Source organism: Mauremys mutica, chromosome 5 (genome assembly GCF_020497125.1).
Source record: "Mauremys mutica isolate MM-2020 ecotype Southern chromosome 5, ASM2049712v1, whole genome shotgun sequence".
NCBI classification, from domain to species: domain Eukaryota; kingdom Metazoa; phylum Chordata; order Testudines; family Geoemydidae; genus Mauremys; species Mauremys mutica.
In genome coordinates, this window is record NC_059076.1 from 71,365,440 (window position 1) to 71,387,104 (window position 21,665).

Sequence of the window (21,665 nt, forward strand, 5' to 3'; positions counted from 1 at the left end):
GGAGTTGGCTGATGTGATTGCAGAGCCATTGGCCATTATCTTTGAAAACTCATGGTGATCGGGGGAAATCCTGGATGACTGGAAAAAGCAAATATAGTGCCCATCTTTTAAAAAGAGAAGGAGGAAGATCCGGGGAACTACAGACCAGTCAGCCTCACCTCAGTCCCCAGAAAAATCATGGAGCAGGTCCTCAAGGAATCCATTTTGAAGCACTTAGAGGAGAGGAAGGTGATCAGGAAAAGTTAACATGGATTCACCAAGGGCAAGTCATGCCTGACAAACCTGATTGCCTTCTATGATGAGATAACTGGCTCTGTGGATATGGAGAAAGCAGTGGATGTGATATACCTTGACTTTAGCAAAGCTTTTGATATGGTCTCCCACAGTATTCTTGCTAGCAAGTTAAAGAAGTATGGATTGGGTGAAAGGATTATAAGGTAGATAGAAAGCTGGCTAGATCATAGGGCTCAACGGGTAACGATCAATGGCTCGATGTCTAGTTGGCAGCCAGTATCAAGCGGAGTGCCTTGGGGTCGGTCCTGGGGCCGGTTTTGTTCAATGTCTTCATTAATGATCTGGATGATGGGATGGATTGCACCCTCAGCAAGTTTGCGGGAGGAGAGGGATAGGGTCCAGAGTGACCTAGACAAATTGGAGGATTGGGTGAAAAGAAATCTGCTGTGGTTTAACAAGGACAAGTACAGAATCCTGCACTTAGGACGGGAAGAATCCCATGCACTGCTACAGGCTGGGGACCAACTGGGTAAGCGGCAGTTCTGCAGAAACGGACCTGAGGATTACAGTGGATGAGAAGCTGGATATGAGTCAATAGTGTCCCCTTCTTGCCAAGAAGTTTAACGGCATATTGGGCTGCATTAGGAGGAGCATTTCCAGCAGATTGAGGTAAGTGATTATTCCTCTCTATTTGGTACTGGTGAGGACACATCTAGAGTATTGCGTCCAGCTTTGGGCCACACTGCAGAAAAGATGTAGACAAATTGGAGAGAGTCCAGCGGAGGGCAACGAAAATGATTAGGGGGCTGGGGCACATGACTTACGAGGAGAGGCTCAGGGAAGTGGGCTTATTTAGTCTGTGGAAGAGAAGAGTGAGAGGGGAATTTGATAGCAGCCTTCAACTACCTTCTGGTGGGTTCCAAAGAGGGTGGAGCTAGGCTGTTCTCAGTGGTGGCAGATGACAGAACTAGGAACAATGGTCTCAAGTTGCAGTGCTGGAGGTCTAGGTTGGATATTAGGAAACACTATTTCACTAGGAGGGTGGTAAAGCACTGGAATGGGTTACCTAGGGAGGTGATGGAATTTCCATCCTTAGAGGTTTCTATGGCCCAGCTTGACAAAACCCTGGCTGGGATGATTTACCATAGTTGGTGTTGGTCTTGCTTTGAGCAGGGGGGTTTCGACTAGATGACCTCCTAAGGTCTCTTCCAACCCTGATCTTCTATTACATTGATTTTTTTTTAAAGTTAACACCATATAAAATCAATATAACCCATGTTAAATGGATTAAAAACTGGTTGATCAATATATCTAAAAAATAATTGTAAATGGAGAATCATCACCATACTGGAGTGTTTCTAGTGGGGTCTCACAGGGTTCTATTCTTGTCTCAATGCTATTCCATATCTTTATCAATGATCTGGAAGAAAATATCAGATTACTGGTAAATTTTGCAGATGACATAAAAATTGGTGGATTGGCAAATAATAATAAGGTAATTTACACAGACCAATCTGGATTGTTTGTAAGGGGGGGCTCATTTAGCAATATGTGTTTTAATTAATCTAAATGCCAGGTAATACATTTAGGAACAAAGAGTGTAGGTTATACAAGATGGGATACAGTATCCTGGAATGCAGTGATACTAAAAAGGAGTTTAGGGTCATGGTAGCTAACTGTCTGTATATGAGCTCTCTGTGCAATGCTGCAGCTGAAGAGGGCATGCAAACCTTGGATGCATACGCAAGAAATATTTCCACTCTTGCATCCGACGAAGTGGGTATTCACCCACGAAAGCTCATGCTGCAAAACGTCTGTTAGTCTATAAGGTGCCACAGGATTCTTTGCTGCTTTTAAAGAAATATCAAGTATTAGTAAAGAAGTTTGTATCACCTCTGTATATGGCATTAGTGACACCACTGCTGGAATACTGGGTCTTGTTCCAGTGTCCACACTTCAAAATGGATGTTGAAAAATTGGAAAGGGTTGGAAAAGAGCAGTAAGAATAAGAGATCTAGAAAACTTGCCTTATAATGTGAGACATTAGAAACTCAATCTATTTAGTTTAAGACTAAGTAGAGGCTTGATCACAGTCTACAGATACCTATGTGAGGAAGAGATTTCTGATAGTAAATGGCTCTTTAATCTAGCAGAAAAAGGCATAATGAGATCGTGGTTAGGGATGAAACTAGTCAAATTCAGACTAGAAGTGTGGTGCAGATTGTTAACAATGAGCGTAATTAAGAATTGGGACAGTTTACCAGGGATGTGGTGGATTCTCCATCACTGTCAGTCTTTTAGATGGTCTGTCTTTCTAAAAAATTCTAGAACTCAAACAGCAGCTGTCATCACACTGATGCAGAATTTTTTGGATGATCTATTGACCTGTGTTATGCAGGAGATCAGACTAGATAATCATAATGATCCCTTCTGGGCTTAAAATCTGTGAAAGGTGCCAAACTGGCAGCCCTTTGGAGACTGGAAGCCTCTATTTACCTGCACAACAGATACAATATGAAAAGCAGCAGGGCAAGCTTCCCCACTACCATGCTTCAAATTCCTACTGCAGGGACCACTTCGACAGGAGAGATGGTAAATTATTATCAATGTCCGCTTAGTCCTTGGCTACTCTGCTGAGGGTGTCACCTCATACAATGTGGGATGCTGAATTTATCTGTAAAAAGCACTAGTTTTCACTAGGAATTAGACAGAGGACCGATTCATTTAGCGACCAGCTGGTAATGACTATAGGCTACTGCCAAACAGGGCTGGATATGAATCAGTGACCTAAAATGAAAGGCTCCATATTCCATTATCATGAAATGCAGTCCTCTTGCTAGCCACCCACACACCTTCATGACCCAAGCAATGGAAAAGGCCCTTCTCCTGCAGGCAGGAAATTTTAACCTTATCTGCTAGCTGACCTTTGTCCACAGGACTGTTCTGAGATCCATACCAGTAGCTCTTAAATCCCAGTTTCAGTTTCTGTTGTGCACCACTTTCCCCATTCTGGTTCCCAGCCTGAGGGAGGCAACAGGAAGCGGTAGAAGGGAGAGGCAAGTTATGATGAGAGAGGGCAGGTTGTAGAATTGGGGAAGTACCCATGAGAGGGGAAGCTCTCTCAGAAGTCCCAGCTTGCCCTAGAGGCCTGCAGTTAGGTTTCCTCCCTGCCACAACATCCCCCTCAATGTTATTGTCCAGCCTCTAGGTATTAACCAGTTGCTCGGTAGTATTGATCTTATTGTTAGCTAGGGTACAAAGTGTTAAAGCATTTAATTAAAATTCCTTTGATTGGGTTAGTCTGAGAGCTAGCGTACAAAGGTCCTGAGCAGAAGTCCTGGCCTGGACTCAGCAGTTACGGAAGGGAGAGTTGACTACAGTGCAGAACCACAACCATAAATTTACTGTAGCGTCCCTTTTTTGAACATCTTACAGAAAGAGCTCTGAATTATTTACTATATGTCATAAATTTGATTAAAAATTTCCCTAGCAGGCAGTCACATAACTTTTACAGAGCCTACAGAAACAGGGCTTATTGGGAATCAGCTTTTGCTGAACACTGACTTTGTGAGAAATATGTATTGAATCTTTTCTATAATTAAGTGTCCTCTACATATTACTTTTAAAGAAACACCTAATGATGCATTGGGTATCTTCAGGATTTCATTTTCTTCCATGACTGCTGTAATATGAGCTTTTTCATTTTCATTACTGGATTCACTCTGTATCATAAACCTCAAAAGCCTGAGAAAAAGCTTGTTAGCAAATGCTTTATGGTAGCCCTACTGTATTTTGTGGTTTTGCTAGGTATAGGGGGCACTGGCCACTGTGTTAATGCTTCCCCATAACTGTGTGACAGCTGAATAGATAACATGATTTTTTTTTATTATGATGCTTGTAATATAATAGCTAAAAAGCCAGATATCATCTCTGGATAGTGAAAAAAATAGGCTTCTGCATCAACTGGTCTTATTTCAAAATCAGGCTGAACATGAACGATCCTAAGAAAACATCCTTTTAATACTAAGTCAGGGTTTTATGATGCTAATACATGAGGAATAGCAAGCAAGCTAAATATCTGCAGCATTATATGTGAAGAAACCAGCAGCAGGATAACAAGCTTTGCCCACAGAAGTGTACACTATCTCATCATAATCACCAGAAGCTACACTGTACAAAGACATATAAGCGCCTATGGCTGACAGCAAAGTTGTAGCAAATGGTGTATACATAGGTATAAGGATTTGAGTCCAATGCATCTGCCAAAGAACATTGCAAAAGTCGATATGCAGCCATGCTGTATTCTAGAATGTGCCCATCATCATTAGACTGAAAGGGTGAAATTCACCCCATACAGAGAGATAGAAGAAGGCTTATGAGACAATTAAATCCCACTTAATAGGCTTTGTGTTGGCTTTCCATACAGGAGTAAATTTCACACAGAGTGTATGTCAACTAAGTTTGTCACAACCAAACCAGCTATTTGTACCTATGGGGGATCAGCACACAAACATGATCGAACATTGTTATGTCGTCCTTTTTCTGGGTTTCAAGCAATGTGCGTTTCTGCCCACTTACCAGCTACTAGGATCAACCTATATTTGTAAGGTTGTTTTGTAACTTCTTGCACTATTCCCCGATGGCGAGATATCCAGGCTGAAATTGTGGCACCATTGAAATCAATGATAAAACTCCCACTGATTTCATTGGAGCCAGAATTTCACCTAAAGGGGGTTGCCCTCCATTTCATTTAATGATTCTCATTGTACCATGGTGTTCCGCTCTTGGGAGTCTATGCCATTCAATACTTAGCTTAAAAAAAAATCTTGCTTGTGCCTTCTTTTGTTGAGTGAGAGGAAATGGGATACTTGAACTACTGAATAAAATTGAATTTGGATTTCAGATTATAGTGTTGCCCTGGGGTTAATCGGGCCAGGAGTAATGTGACATGTTAGCACTGGAACAATTTTAGTGTGTGTCAAGTGGGAGGCTGTTAAAACTAAGGGTTTCAGAGTAGCAGCCGTGTTAGTCTGTATCCGCAAAAAAAACAGGAGTACTTGTGGCACGTTAAAGACTAACAAATTTATTTTAGCATGAGCTTTCGTGAGCTAAAGCTCACTTCTTCTTCTTTTTTTTGTTAAAACTAAGTACATCACACCTCTTCAATATCTCCTATATATCCTTCCTCTGCTGCAACAGCTAAGCATGACTCCTGTCCATCATGTTCAGTTTTATGAGTGGAAAGTGTACTTTCTGCTATCTGTGGTGTCCTATTTGTTTTGTCTTGTTATAGGATGTCTTGGGGCTATGTCTCTTTATAGTCTCAGGAATGACTGTCATCAGCAGCCACCATGAGCCAGTAGAGTTAAGTGCAGTAAAGCAAAAGTCTTAATTCCCTGAAAGAAGCTTAAGCATGCAATTGGAGAGAATAGGGTGCTTAGGGAGGAAAAAACACATTTGACACTCTGAGTGACAGAGAAGAGAAATTACAATACACAAGAGGTTTTTTTTAGCAAAGCAACATTTTAAAAATTAAACCTGTTAATGAGAATGTCAAAGTAATTGTTCTGTATGTACGAGTATCCAAACACCAATTCATGCGCAAAAGTCATAGCTGTCAATCAGTGTGACTAAAACTCTAACAAATATCATGTCTAATCTTTATGCACTACAGCTAGGTCAAGAGCTTGGGCACAAATTTATGGTTTGGTAAGTGCTGGATTTCCAGCCCACAACTGATGTCTTAATTCCTCATGCAGACTATGTCTGAAAGATAATTAATTTTCAGTGTGTCAGCTCTTACCAGGGATTCTGGGAATGGAGGAAGAACAGAGAGAGGAAAAAGGGGAGGAAAATTCATGACTCTTCCAAATATGCAAAAGGTGCTGATTTTAAACTGAACATCCACAGAAGAAAAAAGGTTAAATCGAGAATAATTAAAGATGGCATTTTGGGGTTATGTCTGTGGGGTGTCTGTTCTAACCAAAATTAAATTAAATTAAAGCTGAAAGAAGCAGCTGCACATGAAGCCCTAACTGCAGTATGGATTTGAGCATGCTACAAGGTTTCTGCTGTGCATTACTGCCTCAGAGTAAAATAAATATGGTTTCGGCTCAGAACAGGAAAGCAATCTTTCTTGTTGTGTAGTCTTTCACTATATTTTAAGAAAAGATATTCATGTTTCCTCTTGAGAAACCCCTAGAATGATAGCAAAAAAATCAGAAGTACTTTGGCAAAAATGGAAGGATACTAGAAAAATATATATAAAATGTTTAATTGGGGAGAATGAATATTTCCCCTCCACACTAAAACATCTTTCTGATCAAAGTTCCTTCTTTTGACTCATAGACCAGTTTATTCAAAATATTTACATTAGCTAATCCACTAGGCTGGTTTACTTTTAAACAACATCCCAGTTCAAACTGTCACTAAGTTCGCACAGCAAACTAGGTACAGAAGGGTGCTGGCCTGACCTTCACTTATGGGAAATCTGGTAGCCAGTTTGTTCACAAGGGATCTAGGGGTTATAGTGGACCACAAGCTAAATATGAGTCAACAGTGTGATGCTGTTGCAAAAAAAGCAAACATGATTCTGGGATTCATTAACAGGTGTGTTGCGAGCAACAGGTGTGTCTGTGCTGGTTAGGCTTCAGCTGGAGTATTGTGTCCAGTTCTGGGCACCGCATTTCAAGAAAGATGTGGAGAAATTGGAGAGGGTCCAGAGAAGAGCAACAAGAATGATTAAAAGTCTAGCGAACATAACCTATGAAGGAAGGCTGAAAGAATTGGGTTTGTTTAGTTTGGAAAAGAGAAGACTGAGAGGGGACATGATAGCAGTTTTCAGGTATCTAAAAGAGTGTCATAAGGAGGAGGGAGAAAACTTGTCCATCTTAGCCTCTAAGGATAGAACAAGCAGCAATGGGCTTAAACTGCAGCAAGGGAGGTTTAGGTTGGACGTTAGGAAAAAGTTCCTAAATGTCAGTGTGGTTAAACACTGGAATAAATCGCCTAGGGAGGCTGTGGAATCTCCATCTCTGGAGATATTTAAGGATAGGTTAGATAAATGTATATCAGGTATGGTCTAGACAGTATTTGGTCCTGCCATGAGGGCAGGGAACTGGACTCGATGACCTCTCGAGGTCCCTTTCAGTCCTAGAATCTATGAATCATTATCATCTTCAGCTAGTCACTCTGAAATGAGTGACACGTCTTTAAACCAGGTATTATCACTTATCAGATATCTTTACTTCTTGTCAGGCAGAGGGAAGTAGTGGGGAGAGGGTAGAAACTAATGTGGAACTGAAAGCAAATGAGAAATCCTGCTGCAGAAATAATAGCAGAAGAAGCACCGTTGCTTCTGTGGTTACATTTAGATGCTCCAATACCTGAAATGTCAAATTTCTTTATGCTGCCATTTGATCCTTATTTAAAAGGTAAAATGAAAACCATGTTTCTGTGATGTTTCAAAATTGATTGCTGGAAGATCATCCTTTTTGAACAGCAATGTATAAATCTAACCATACATGATATTCCTCTTTGGCCTTTATTTATGTAATTTATTTCACCAGGAAAATTCTAATAGCAGCCTGAATCCAAAAAAGGTAATAATTTAGAATTATAAGGCCAAATTATGAAGTTCTTATTCAGTTTTCACTGAGACCCTTTAAGGAAAAGCTCTCTCTGATACTTTTGTCAAAGTAGGAATTTAAAGATTTGCCCATCATGCTTTCATATGAGGATCTGAGTGCTTTACAAATAACCTAATAATATATGACAGGTGGGTCAGCTGAGATACACAGAGGTTATCTGACTTGTCCAAAGTTATGCAGCTGCTTGGTGGAAGATCCAGGAACAGAAAGCAGGAGTAATAACTCAGTCTCCTGCTCTGTCCATTAGACAACATTTCTTCTGGTCAGCTGTTTATCTTACATAGCATTGGTCAAAAATTTTATGTAAAAACTGAGTTTTGTTAGAAAATTTTGTTTGGGTCAAACAAATTTTTTGGCTGGAGTGTCTGCATTATGTAAAGAAATATGACTTTACATTGAACAAAGAAAACCCCCAAAATTTCAGTTTTGGGTTTTAATAACAAAAAGTTGGAATTCTGCTGAAAATGAATTATTTTGTTTAGTTTTTGTTAAACTGTCCCCATTTTCCAACCAGATCTAATCTTACCTTTTTCAGCACAACTGTGCACTTTATTAATTGCCTGATCACATGACAACAAAACTATAGTATGTGTGCTTCCTCCTTCGCTCTCCTTGGGCTGTCAGTCTCCCTTTCTTCACTTTACACTTTATCTCTGTATGGCTTCAACTGCTCACAAGGATTCAACTATCATCTCTGTGCTGTGCTTATGTCTCACAAATCTGCTTCTGCATATCTAACCTGCCCTCCTACTAGTCCTGTATATATCACTGCTCCAGCCTCAAAGGCCCATCATTCACTCAAGCCTAACATGGCAAAAATTGACCTCATCATTTCCTCCCCTAAGCTCTCTTCTCTTTCTCCTGTTAGTGATGACAGAACTACTCTTCTCCATTATTAGGATGTCACCAACCTGCTGATTCTTTCTCCACAAAACATTGAAAATCCAAGTGTCCTTTAATGTTTTAATAACTACAACTGTTGTTTAGGGCCTGGTTATCTCCAGCATGCATGGATAAAGTTTACACCAAATATTCTTTCCCATATGCTGAGTGGTGGTTTGTTTCAAACATCTACCCTTTGCAGTCTCTTCAGCTCAACCTAACTTCTAATGCCCTCAGTCCTCTGCTTTTCCCTTCTTTCTCTCTTCTCCCCTCACTATCCCTCTTATGTCCATTCCTTCATTGTCCCCCTCCCTTCCTTTTGTCTTTCCATTCAGCTGATTCCCCTGGCCTGACAAAACCCCGTCAATAATAGAAATGAATTAAACTTCCCCCACCAGAAAAAAATCATAGAACTAACTAAACATTTGCCAACCATCACAGTCTTTTGTATATTTAAATTATAAGCTCTTCAAGGCAGAGATGGTTTCTCACTCTGTCTATACAGTGCCTAGCACAATGGGGCCTAGATCCCATTTAGGACCTTAAGATTCTACTTAAAACAAACAATAACAACAACAACAATAATAATAATTAATAATAAAGCTGGGATTGTTTTTGTAACTTAATGGATGTTGATGTGCCAAGAGAAATATATTTCCATGTGTTTTGTTCAAACTGAATATACTCTTTTGGATTTGTGAACAGCCTTTGGTGCTGTTGATCAAGCAATGTTGTTGACATGTCTGCAGTGCTACCAGGTGTAGATGGAGTCACTATTGAATTGTTCCACTCTTGTCTTTTAGAGATGTCCAGGAGGGTGGTGTTAAGCAACTGTTTGCTTCCCCTTCTATTCAATGAGGTTGAAATTACTAAGTGGCATTGGGTGAGTTTGGCAAATGAATGGTCAAGTGTCTGAATGACAGGGCCGGCTCCAGGGGTTTTGCCGCCCCAAGCAGCCAAAAAAAAAAAAAAAAAAAGAAGCAGCAATCGCGATCTGCGGCAATTCAGCAGGAGGTCCTTCGCTCTGAGCGGGAGTGAGGGACTTGCCGCCGAATACCTGAAAGTGCCGCCCCGCTCCAGAGTTGCCGCCCCAAGCACCTGCTTGATAAGCTGGTGCCTGGAGCCAGCCGTGCTGAATGAGGCTGGAACATGGATGAGATTTAACTGCTTGAGATGTGAATAATGTTGGTGGGGTTGGAGGAACAATCCGAAAAGCTCACAAAGATTATGTTGGTTTACCTGACAGAGTGAACCTGCTATTGTAAGAGAGATTCATAGAATAGTGCAACTTTTTTTTCAGATGTAAACCTTGCTGCAGTCATCTCTGCCTTTGTCATCTCAGTACTAGACTGCTGTAATATACTGCATGTGGAGCTTCAGCTTGTACACATTCCTGGGTAGAGTTTTAAGTGAGTCCTATTTTGAAATCATTACCTGAATCTCCTCCTTTCTCCTTCTTTGTGCCTGTGGAACATTGCCATAGTTATAATTAGTGTCCTTAGTTTTGGAATTTGCTACAACCTAGATCTTCCTGGAATACTGCAAACCTTATCTTTTTTCTCAGGCATTGGGGTAGGTTGAGGCCTATTGAGAGGTCAGATGTGATGATGTTAACATTATTATTATGGTGGGTGTTATTGTGATATTGTATGGGTAGCTTAATATGTACTATCAATTTTGGTTTGGTATTGTATATTTTAGTTATTATAATGTTGCTTAGAAATATAGAAGATGAGAAATAACAGAGGTTATGCAAAGTTTTATTTCTATTTTCTTCTTTACTCCTTTCTTGTCTTCTTCTTTTCTCTGTATTCTGTAGTAATAAATTTCTCTAGCGCCGTTTCTACACTTTCACCAGTCATCACCAATATGAGCTTGAGAGGCCCAATAACATTTCCACTGAGGCCTGCAGAAATCTTCCCTCTGATTTCAATTAGAGTTGGATAGGGTCCTTAATGACAGATAGCCATCAAGGTAGCCACAGCAGAATCATGGTAAGTTGGTTAGGACCAGTAAGAATAAGCTGATGTTGGTTATTGGTGATCCAGCTAATCTGTGTATTTAAGATACTATTTTTATAAGAACAGGTGTAAGGATAACTAAGAACAGTTGGCCCACAAAATGATGTTTGTTGCATAGGGTTTGTCTAAGTGATCATCCATTTCTTTCACTATTGGTAAAATGATTCGTTCATTATCAAACACAAAAATGAATGATGGTTTTATCTGGTCAGACACCAGGAAACCATAGGGTCACAGCCCTTTGGGAATCTCAGTCATCTCTGCACTTCTGTCACTCTGTATTTAAAAAAATATTGGGTTTCTTAATGATCTCTGAAGTTTTAAAAGCAAGTCTGAATCCTTCAGAGTCCATGTTTATTGTCTACCGACTTGTCTCTGTTGTTACAATACAACATTCATTCACAGAATACACAGAATAAGCACATTGTTTGATTGAATCTGAGTATTTAGGCATGTATTAGCAATTTAAGCACAACTTTACCATCTGTAACATTCAGGATTCCTGAAAGTTGATGCATGCTATTTCTTCCTCCATTATAATCACCATTTTATAGGCAAATGCATTAGAGTGGGGGAAGCAAGATCTAGTGAGCACTAGGAGCCAAGAACTCCTGAGTTGTGATCCCGGATCTAAGTGGCTTTCAAAAGTCACTTAGCCTTGAATCTGTAAAATGGAAATTAGAAAACTAACTCATAGAGGCATTGCGAGAATTAATTAATTGTTTGTGCAGAACTTTCAAAATAAAAAGTGCTCTTATATAACTCTGAGGCCCTGTCTTCATATGGAGTTATTCAGGAACAACTATATACCCCAAGTGGATTAAGCTAAACAAGAACAATTCACTCTTATTCCAGAATAAGAGTGTATCCACATGAAGTTAATCAGGAATGGCTGTTCCTAGATAATTCCATGAGTAGACAAGCCAAAAGTTTCTTTAGAATGAATTGTATGCTAGAATTGCACACTGTGACATTTTGGGTGCTTGGATGAAGGGAGTGACCAGACACTGTTGGATCTGCCCATGCTTTGCCATCATGTCCAGATTATACTGTCTCTCCTTCTCCATTTCTAGGGCTTCCTTGTCTTTCAGCTCCAGGCCTTGCCATTGTGCATCTTCCTGTTGCTGCCTTTCTGCTCCCCTCTCCTGGGCTTTCATGTCTGCTTTGCTGCTTTTGGTGTTCACTCTCTTTGTGTCTCTGTTCTTTCTTCAGCCTGGCCAGCTCTGGCTTCATAGATGCTTCACTAGTCCTCATATTTGTGCTTTACTGTTTCTATTTCCTTTACCTGAAATAAGCAAACAAAAACCAGTAACCCTTATCTATCTCATAGAACTGGAAGGGACCCTAAAGGGTCATTGGGTCTAGCCCCCTGCCTTCACTAACAACCAAGTACTGATTTTTCCCCCAAATCCCTAAGTGGCCCCCTCAAGGATTGAACTCACAATGCTGGGTTTAGTAGGCCAATGCTCAAACCACTGAGCTATCCCTTTCCCCCCAACCCTACTTTGAATATTCCCATCCACCACACCTGAGACTCACTTAAAACTTGCCCCAGTATTTAAAGGGTAAATCTCATTTAAAACAGCAAGCTGTGTATAAATCCTGATGACTATGCCAAAATGACATTTCAGGGTGCAACCCAGACCACTGAGGGGCCCTGTCACCCCTGCTTTGCAGTCTTGAGTGCCTCACAATGCTTCGCTGTTGTGGATACCAACCTGGGTTACTCACAAATAGCCAAACGGCATGCAGGTCAAACCCTGAGTGTCTGTAGATAGCCACAGTCCTGGTCCAGTAATTTTGACCCCAGCAGCCAGTCAGCCATACTCTGCTGTCCAGCAGCCTTGGTTACTACATTTGGCGTGACCCAAATACACTCCCAGTTCTGGATTCCCTGCACCAAATGCATATTCTGTACTGCATTGTCCAACCCTCTCTTGGATAGTTCAGATAACAAAGCTTCATTGTCCTTGTAAGAGAATAATATAGAACAACTTGCCACCTTTAATGGAGTTACCCACAGAGTTCATAACACTAGCTTAATTTTCATTAAAGAACAAAAATAAATTTAACTACAAAGAGAGAGATTTTAAGTGAGCACTGTACAAATATTAAGGCATTAAATTCAGAAATAGTTATAAGAAAAATAAAGATAAAACAATTCCTAGTACTGAACGTAACAGACTAGACTTGGGTTAAGGTGACATTCTTACCATAGATTCCTAGTAGAATTTCTGACCAAGTTTCAGGTCAGGATCTGCCCGCAAAGTCCATAGACTGTTTCTTTTGTCGTCTGAGGACTTTGGCCAAAAACTGCCTTTGGCGACAAAACAGCAAGAGTGTACATGCTACAATGGGACTTTTGTCACACCAAACGCTCAGTTTTGGTGACAAAAAACTTCCACCCCTACGAGAGACTTTTGTCTTTTCCCCTCCCTTTATTGTCGACAAAGAGCCAGTGTAGACACTGCTGATTGTTTTGTCGACAGAACTAGCTTCCACCAGTAACCCACAATGCCTGCCCTGATTGCTCTGCTCAGTGTTTTGATCTCTGCTGCCCTGCAGGCATGTACCCCTCTCCTTTCAAAGCTCTGGGGAGTGTCTGTGTGCTGCTCCATTTGGGGAACAAAGAAAGGGCAAATAATCGAAATGCTCCTGTTCTGCCCTGTGCTAGGAACACAGCAGCAGGCAGACTGCTGCTGCAGGGGGAGGGGGACAGACTGCTGTGCTGCTTTGCCATTCCTCAACATGGAGAGTTCACAGAGCTACTCATGATGCTGCTCTCGGCAGCTGAGGGGGCTGTGGGAGAACTCAGAGAGAATTTTCCACAACCAAGCAGCAATCAGCTGTTCCTTCCCAGAACACTGCACTGTGGGATACACACCCAGAGTGCATTGCTCACCCTGTTGATGTAGTGTCCGCAATGTGGCCATGATCTGTTGACAGAGAGGGCAAGTGTGAACACCCTTTGGCGATTTTTGTTTTGTCGACTTTTGGGTGTTGACATAAGTTTTGTGAACAAAACTTGGTAGTGTAGACAAGGCCTGAGATGGAAAATAGATTGTTAGGGAGATCCCACTTAGAGTGTTTTTGCCCCTCACTTTTAAAGTTCAGTCACCCTTTAAAATGCATTTTCCTGAGAGTGAACCCTAGATGAAGTTCTTTCCAGCTGAGAGCAGGGAGACAGAGTCTGGTGGGGGAGAGGTTTCATACTGTTATTTGCTAAGATCAGATCTGTTTGTTCCTGTCCCCCTTCCTTGCCAAAGAATCTCCACTCAGCTTTGATGTCATCAGCTGGGCATCAACTTGGCCTTTGTCTTGGAGAAACAGGTTTATCCACTTCCCAGACTTGTCTGGTAAACACACTTCAGTCATGATTTCAGCTTATGTTTATAAGTTTACTTATAATATGGCTACATACATTTCACCCTGATATTACTGACCAGTGAGTTATTAGTTTTCAAATGATACCTTACAATGCATATCTTGTACAAAGATTATTACATAGGGAGTGAGTATAGCAGTGTATTCTGTCACACACCCCAACACTGACTATGATGCTTGCTAAAGGAAACTGCTATACTTCTCAGTTTTATATTTATGTATATATGACAGTAAGATAAATTGATATTTGTATAATTAATTTATTTGGACCACAAACACATTCCTACTAATACTAGAAAGACATATGAAAACCAAATAATGTTTGGACATGCACTCATATTGTGTGCCAAAACACCTAGTGCTTACAGGATGCAGTTTTGCTCTGTTATGTCAGTGTAAATCCACTAAATTTGTTGCAATTGACTGGTGTAACTAAGAACAGAATTTAGTCCTCTTCTTTCAAAGTGATTTAGAAACAATAACTAATTAATCCTCCCAACAATTCTGTGTGCCAGATAATTATATAGGCTGTTTCTGACTACTGAACACGTCTATTCAAAACATTTCCAAAAATTTCCTTGGGGGATGGGGCAGTGGGATTATTAGGATGTTATCTTGATTAAATAATTCCAAAATATATTCATTACTTGTGTTTTTTAATTTGGATGAGAGGACACAATCACTCATGTCACCAGCTTAGTTGATGGGATGAGGCTGTTTTAGCTATGCCTGTTGACCTGTTGGGTATTCAGAGAGATAGGAGTCATGAACAGCTCTTCACCCTGAGGTCTTCTGCAGATTAATAGCAGCAGACTTGAATATTCGTTTCCTCATGTGATATTTTGTGCAGTCATCTGAACTAGAATGTCATGAACATCAGACATTTAGAATTACCCATCCATAATCTGTAGAATCCTGGTATGAATACAGTAAAGGGTGCCTTCATTATTATACAGAATTGACCACAAAATCCATTATTCTAGATACACTGGAAGAAGGAAACTGACAGTAAAGGTTAATGAAAGAGTAATTAAGTAACTACTTGATTATTCATGAATGCTCTTTCTGTCAGAGTTAATACAAAGCTCAAAGTGAACTTTTATACAGGTAGAGAGGAAGGAGGACATTGCCTTCTTCTAAGAGTTCGATTTTGCAGCAGGTTTCCTAGGAGGCTGCAGCAGTGGCTGAATCAAATGTGTAACAGACTTCGTTTGGTCTGTATCAGCTTTAGTAGTTTGCAGAACAGACTTCAGCTATTTCAATTTTTACTCAGGTCAGGAGAAATTAGCGGGGAACTAAACCATTGTTTGTGTGGATATTTGCCAGCATGTTTTCCCTGAGATTTGAGGAAGTACAATCCTATTGGTTGTGAAAGAATGAATGTTTGAATGTGCTTGTAATCAAGTCGTGAAATGGCTCTTTACGTTAGAATTTTTATAATAGCCTTGATACCGATTTAATAAAAATCAAAATAGGACACTTTACTTCTGAAATAAGAAAATCCACACATTGACTTGAACAGAAATAACAAAAGATGGGAATTAAAACTGAATTAGTTATTTTAGTGCAAGTTTCTATATAGTTCAGCCCTTAGAGGGTGTGAAATTATTCACTGATCATCTGAGACCTCAGTAAGAGAAAATGGGTGATTTTTCTTGGGAAATCCCATGAGAAGTCTCTTCTAGCTGCAGCACAATTAGGGTTTAAGACTAGGGCTGTGTGAGCCCTGCAGTTGGGTTAACTGGGGCTACAAATAAACTAAGCCGTGCAGGTTCAAATGCAAACTTAAACCTCTGAAGGTTTTCAAAGGGGCCTACCTCTTGCCCCAGCAATTTCTTTTTACATTGGATGCCATTAAAGAGAGTATCCTGCGGCTTGCTGGACATAGTGGGGCAAGGGAGGAAGCTGCCCATCAGTCAGAAAAAAATACATTTTATGTTCATCAAACTTCCATGAATATGGCCTGTAATGCATGGATCCTTGATTGGGCCTAGGTATGTGCTACTGTCATACAAATAATAAATAGCGATAATAATAATAGTAAGTTTGACTGGGTAGTAGGTTGTTGTGAATATTTTGCCCAAATCTACCTATAATGCAAATCTGAAGAAGCCTGATATTCCACCCACTAGAAGGCAACAGTACACAAACATACCGACTAGTGCACAACACTTGATTCACAGAGGAATACAGGTGGTGAAGACTTGCCTGTGACTCATGGTTTCTGTTACCATATAGTGGTTGCGCTCGTGATCTTAAACACTAGGGTATAGTGTTTAAATAATATTCATAGAATCATAGACTCATAGGACTGGAAGGAACCTTGAGAGGTCATCTACACTCATGGCAGGACTAAGTAGGCCATCCCTGACAGGTGTTTGTTTAAAATCTTAAAAATCTCCATCGATGGAGATTCCACAACCTCCCTAGGCAATTTATTCCAGTGCTTAATCACCCTGACAGGAAGTTTTTCCTAATGTCAACCTAAACTGCCTTTTCTGCAATTTAAGCCTATTGTTTCTTGACCTATCTGCAGAGGTTAACAAAAACATTTTTTCTCCCTCCTCCTTGTAACATTTTATGTATGTGAAAGCTGTTATCATATCCCCTCTCAGTCTTCTCTTCTGCACACTAAACAAACCCAGTTTTTTCAATCTTCCCGCAAAGGTCATGTTTGCTAGATCTCTAATCATTTTGGTTGCTCTTCTCTGGACTTTCCCCAATTTGTCCACACCTTTCTTGAAATGTGGCACCCAAAACTGGACACAATACTCCAGTTGAGGCCTAATCAGTGCAGAGTAGAACGGAAGAATTACTTCTCAGGTCTTGCTTACAACATTCCTGCTAATACATCCAGAATTATGTTTGCTTTTTTTGCAACAGTGATACACTGTTGACTCATATTTATCTTGTGATCCACAATGATCCCTTTCTGCAGTACTCCTTCCTAGGTAGTCATTCCCCATTTTGTCTGTGTGCAACTGATTGTTCCTTCCTAAGTGGAGTACTTTGTCCTTTTTAAATTTCATCCTGTTTACTTCAGATCATTTAATTTTAATCCTATCTTCCAAAGCACTTTTGTAGCCCTCCTAGCTTGGTATTGTTTGTTAACTTTATACGCCCTTCCAGCTTCACTGTGTGCAAGATGTCCTGCTAGAAATACTCATCACTGTTAAAAAGAGTGTCCTTTGAACAAGATGTTAAACTTTGGTCCTTTCTGTCCCTCACTTGTGGCTGTCTCTGGGAGGAGAGTTCAGGAATTCCTGTGGCAGATCAGAAACACATAACTCCTGAATCACAGTCAACATTCCCTCTCTCATTAAAATTATTAATGTCCAAGGCTATGTGATAGTACTCAACAGGGGTTGCATTTGCCTATATATGCCACTGTACTATCTTTACCTTCCTCATTACTTAATACAGCAGAGTACTTTGAGATACTTTGCTATGAAAGTATCAGAGGGGTAGCCGTGTTAGTCTGGATCTGTAAAAGCAGCAAAGAGTCTTGTGGCACCTTATAGACTAACAGATGTTTGGGAGCATGAGCTTTCGTGGGTGAATACCCACTTCGTCCGACGAAAGTTCATGCTCCCAAACGTCTGTTAGTCTATAAGGTGCCACAAGACTCTTTGCTGCCTTTGCTATGAAAGGAGTTACAGTATATAAGGCATATTCCATTATGATATCTTGGCCATGCTGGGTTCCTTAAAGCAGTTTTTGTTATGAATTAAACATTATGTTTAAGATTATTTTTCAACATGACTAGTGTCACTATTACACTCACTTACCAGTGTTCACTTTATAGTTTAGCTATTTTTTCCCCTAGAATATTTTTTAACCCTAGAATATTTTCCCACACTGTTAAATACACACGATTATTTAAGGTGGTCAAATGTCATGTCATATTATGAACTGAGATGGAGAGTTTCCTTTATTCTTGTTTTGAAATTAATATACAGTATTTTCTCTGCAATTTATTGTAAATCTCTATCTCATCCCTCTGACATGCATTTGAAGATAGTAATTTAATCTGGCCATTAAAAAATAAAATAAAATAAAATAAAAGGGGCATTTCTTAATGGATACTCCCTAGCTCTAGGGTAAAACTACTTAATTAAAATTGATAAATTCCTAGGATCATAGACTAAAACAGCTGTGGAATGATGAACAATGCATTCTTTTTCATGACTGCTTTGTAATATGGGCTTAGAAGTGAAGTTTAATTCAGCTTTATAGGTCAGGATGTTAGAGGGTGATTTCATGTAGTTTACAATTACTGTTTGCTTTTAGGGACAACTTAGTGATGAACAGCCCTGATGACTGCAATAAAATTATTAATATCTGTTCATTTCTGCAAAGGTAGTTTTCTCCCCAAGAATAACTTTCCCAAAGATTGGGTAAAAGGCGAGAGAAAAATAGAAATAGTTTGACTCAAGTAGTGAATTTCTATGGCTAGATGACCAGTTAGCTGTGCTTCTCCATAAGGAAATGTGTCTCATCATGACTTGGTGCAGCTAGGGGCCCCAGATCAAAGAAACTTTACAAAGTGTAGAAAAATCTCTAAGAGTCTTTTGAGAAAACATCTGCAGGTCCCTCTAATAGAAAATACAAAGGATGAGAAATGAATTCTGACCTCAGACCAGTTGGACATCAGTGTCAATCTACAGACTTTGTGCAAATTACTCCTGATTTACATTTGTGTGAGATCAGAAACAGGATTTGAATTAAGTTGTTTGTTTATATCACTATTACGGTAGCAACCAAAGTCTCTATTCAATATCAAAGACACCCCCAGGAGCTTACAATCTAAGGGCCTGATCCAGTTATCTTGGTTGTCAGTGCGAAGATTCATTTGTATCAGTGGGAGTTGGATCACTGCCTAGCTAGAGAAAAAATGCTACAGATAGCTGTTGAATTCAATGGAGGGAAGTAGCGGGCAAGCAGAGGTGAAAACAATAGAGGCACATTTTATCCACCTGTACAATTAGCCATTTTCACTAAGCAGGTTATGGTGGGAGTGTAGTAGGGGTGAAAGGCAACATTCCAACAGTGTTTTTTGAGCAATCAGATCAGGAAGTTAAAGTGTCCTCATCTGAAACTTAGTGTGTTCATCTTATAGAGAGATGTTCTTTTGTGGGTGAGACAGGAATGTTCATATTTGCACTGACATCTGGTACCATGGGGTCTGTGTCACTCAGTAGTAGCTGCTGTTGTACTATGAACAAAAGAGATTCGTGTAACAATGGATTTTTTTTTGTAAAAATGTTTTGAATTTTAAGAGCTTTTGCATGCTAGAATCTTTCTTTAGTTACCCTCACTCTGGATTTAAGGGTAGATTCTCTGCTGCACTTAATTGAGCACAGACCGGGGGGCAGGGGAGGAATATTAGGGAACTGTTTACATTGTTTATTCTCTACCTAAGCTCTGTCCTGGAGAAGGCTCGAGAAGCTCCAAGTCTATTGTACCAGCAGACAGCAGTTCCTAACGGACAGTCCACTAGCTGCCACATCCCTTTCCTCTCATCTCCTTTTGCTGTGGAAGGATGAAGTGGGCCAGAGGATGTCAAGGTCTTTCTTTTTTCAATTAACGTTTGTGCAGGAATTTGGTTAGCATAATAATTATACTTGAAATAGGGATCTGTATCTTGAAAGTACAACATAATATGTCTTAGATTAATGTCCCCTTTACATTTCACAATAACACTTCCTGCATATGTGGTGAGGTGGTATGATTACTCCCCTATTTATGTCTGATTGTGCCAATAGCATGCAGCAGGATGCAGGCCATACAATGATTAATTTTAGGATGATGAAACACTCCGCCTTCCTGAATCTGTTTTGCATATAAAAAAGTCTCCACAGTGCCTGTTTCATGATATGGCCTCCTCCCATACAGCACTGTATGCCCAAGGTTACCATCACTTTGCCAGAGGGGTTGGAATACTGTAGTGTGGTAATAAATCATCAATGTTAATGATGGCACACTGGGAGTGCAGTAACAAATCATTTACGTTAATGGATTGCCCTGTGCTACATGAGCAAACCTTTACATTAAATGACTCCATTTTTCTTGAAAATGTTTTTTAAAAAATGCAGACAGTATGGAGCCAGGGTGCTTAATATCATCCAGGATGGAACTTGTGTAGGCTAAAGTAGCATGACAAATAAATTAGAGGGGCATGCTTTGATGTGGTAATTTAATCTGAACAATGGCTCTTCATGATGTGAAGTCTTCAGTTTAAAATTCTGCAGGGTAGCTTTATTGGGAGGTGGATGGTAGGGGATAGTTTCCAATTGTTAAGTGACTTGGCATTCATTGGACATTCTTCTGCCAGATGAGAAACAAATGTCTGCTGTCAAATCATGCAGAAATGAAAGGAAACATAAGATACAAAGACTTTTTGGCATCTATCACTCTTTTTAAAAAACAATCCCTTATTTTCTCTTTGCTATATTGCGCATATTTGTTTCATTATATGACCTAGAACTATTTTGGCCAGAGGTATTCTTTATTAGGAACTTTTAGAAAAGTTGTTTCCTTGAATTGTCTATTCTTTTCAAATAGCTCTGAAAATTTCTTTCACATCTAGGTTATGACCAGCGAAAGAGTCGGTGAATGGTTTCAAAAGGTATTTCTTTCTGTCTTTCTCCTGTGTCTTTAATCTATGCTGTAATAAAGCAATTTAAGCACATGCTGAAGTCCATCCCTATGAAGCAAAACACTTATGCAGGTGCTCAACTTCAGACATGTGTTTTCCTGAAAAGAATGTACTGCTGAAGCGTTTGTGGGTTGGGGAATGGGTTAGTAGCTAAGTATTTTTACATCTGAAGGCTAGAAATAGCACTAGGAAATATTCAGTAAGGACCATCATCCATGGTTTAGTAAGTGGATTAGAGGACACAGAGTGTATATGATGTAATACAATCTACACAAAATGGAAGTTTACATAGTACAGTTTTTTCCTTCTCAGAATGATGATGTGGGGAAGAAAACTACAGGAATACATGACAAATTGTATAGCTCTGGTTGAATAATAAAAAAGTGATTTAAAATATTTTCATAAATAGAAGCAAAATTTTTGCTTCACTCCTATTTGTAGGATCATATTTTTCATATTTTGCTGCTGCTACATATATGTGTAAATGTCCAAAATTATCATGAGTTTTAGCACGCGTGAGAAATTCATACCAGAAATGCATTGTTTGCTATTTGGTAGGGAGCAGAAACAAATATTGTGGAATTTAGTCGACCATATACATATAATTAATTACAAATACCAAATAGCCAGTACTTAATTTATGGCAGGTCTTGCCAGGTTAGGCTTGGCAATTCATAGCCCCAGCACCTCTACACTTGCTGCATCAGTTATGAATGTAAAAAAATAGCTTGAGCCCTGGTATCTAATTGCTTGAGCCCTGGCTCCTCTTTCATTACAAATTAAACACCACAAATAGCTGAAGTGTATTTTTAGGGTCTGTTCTTGCATTCTCATTGA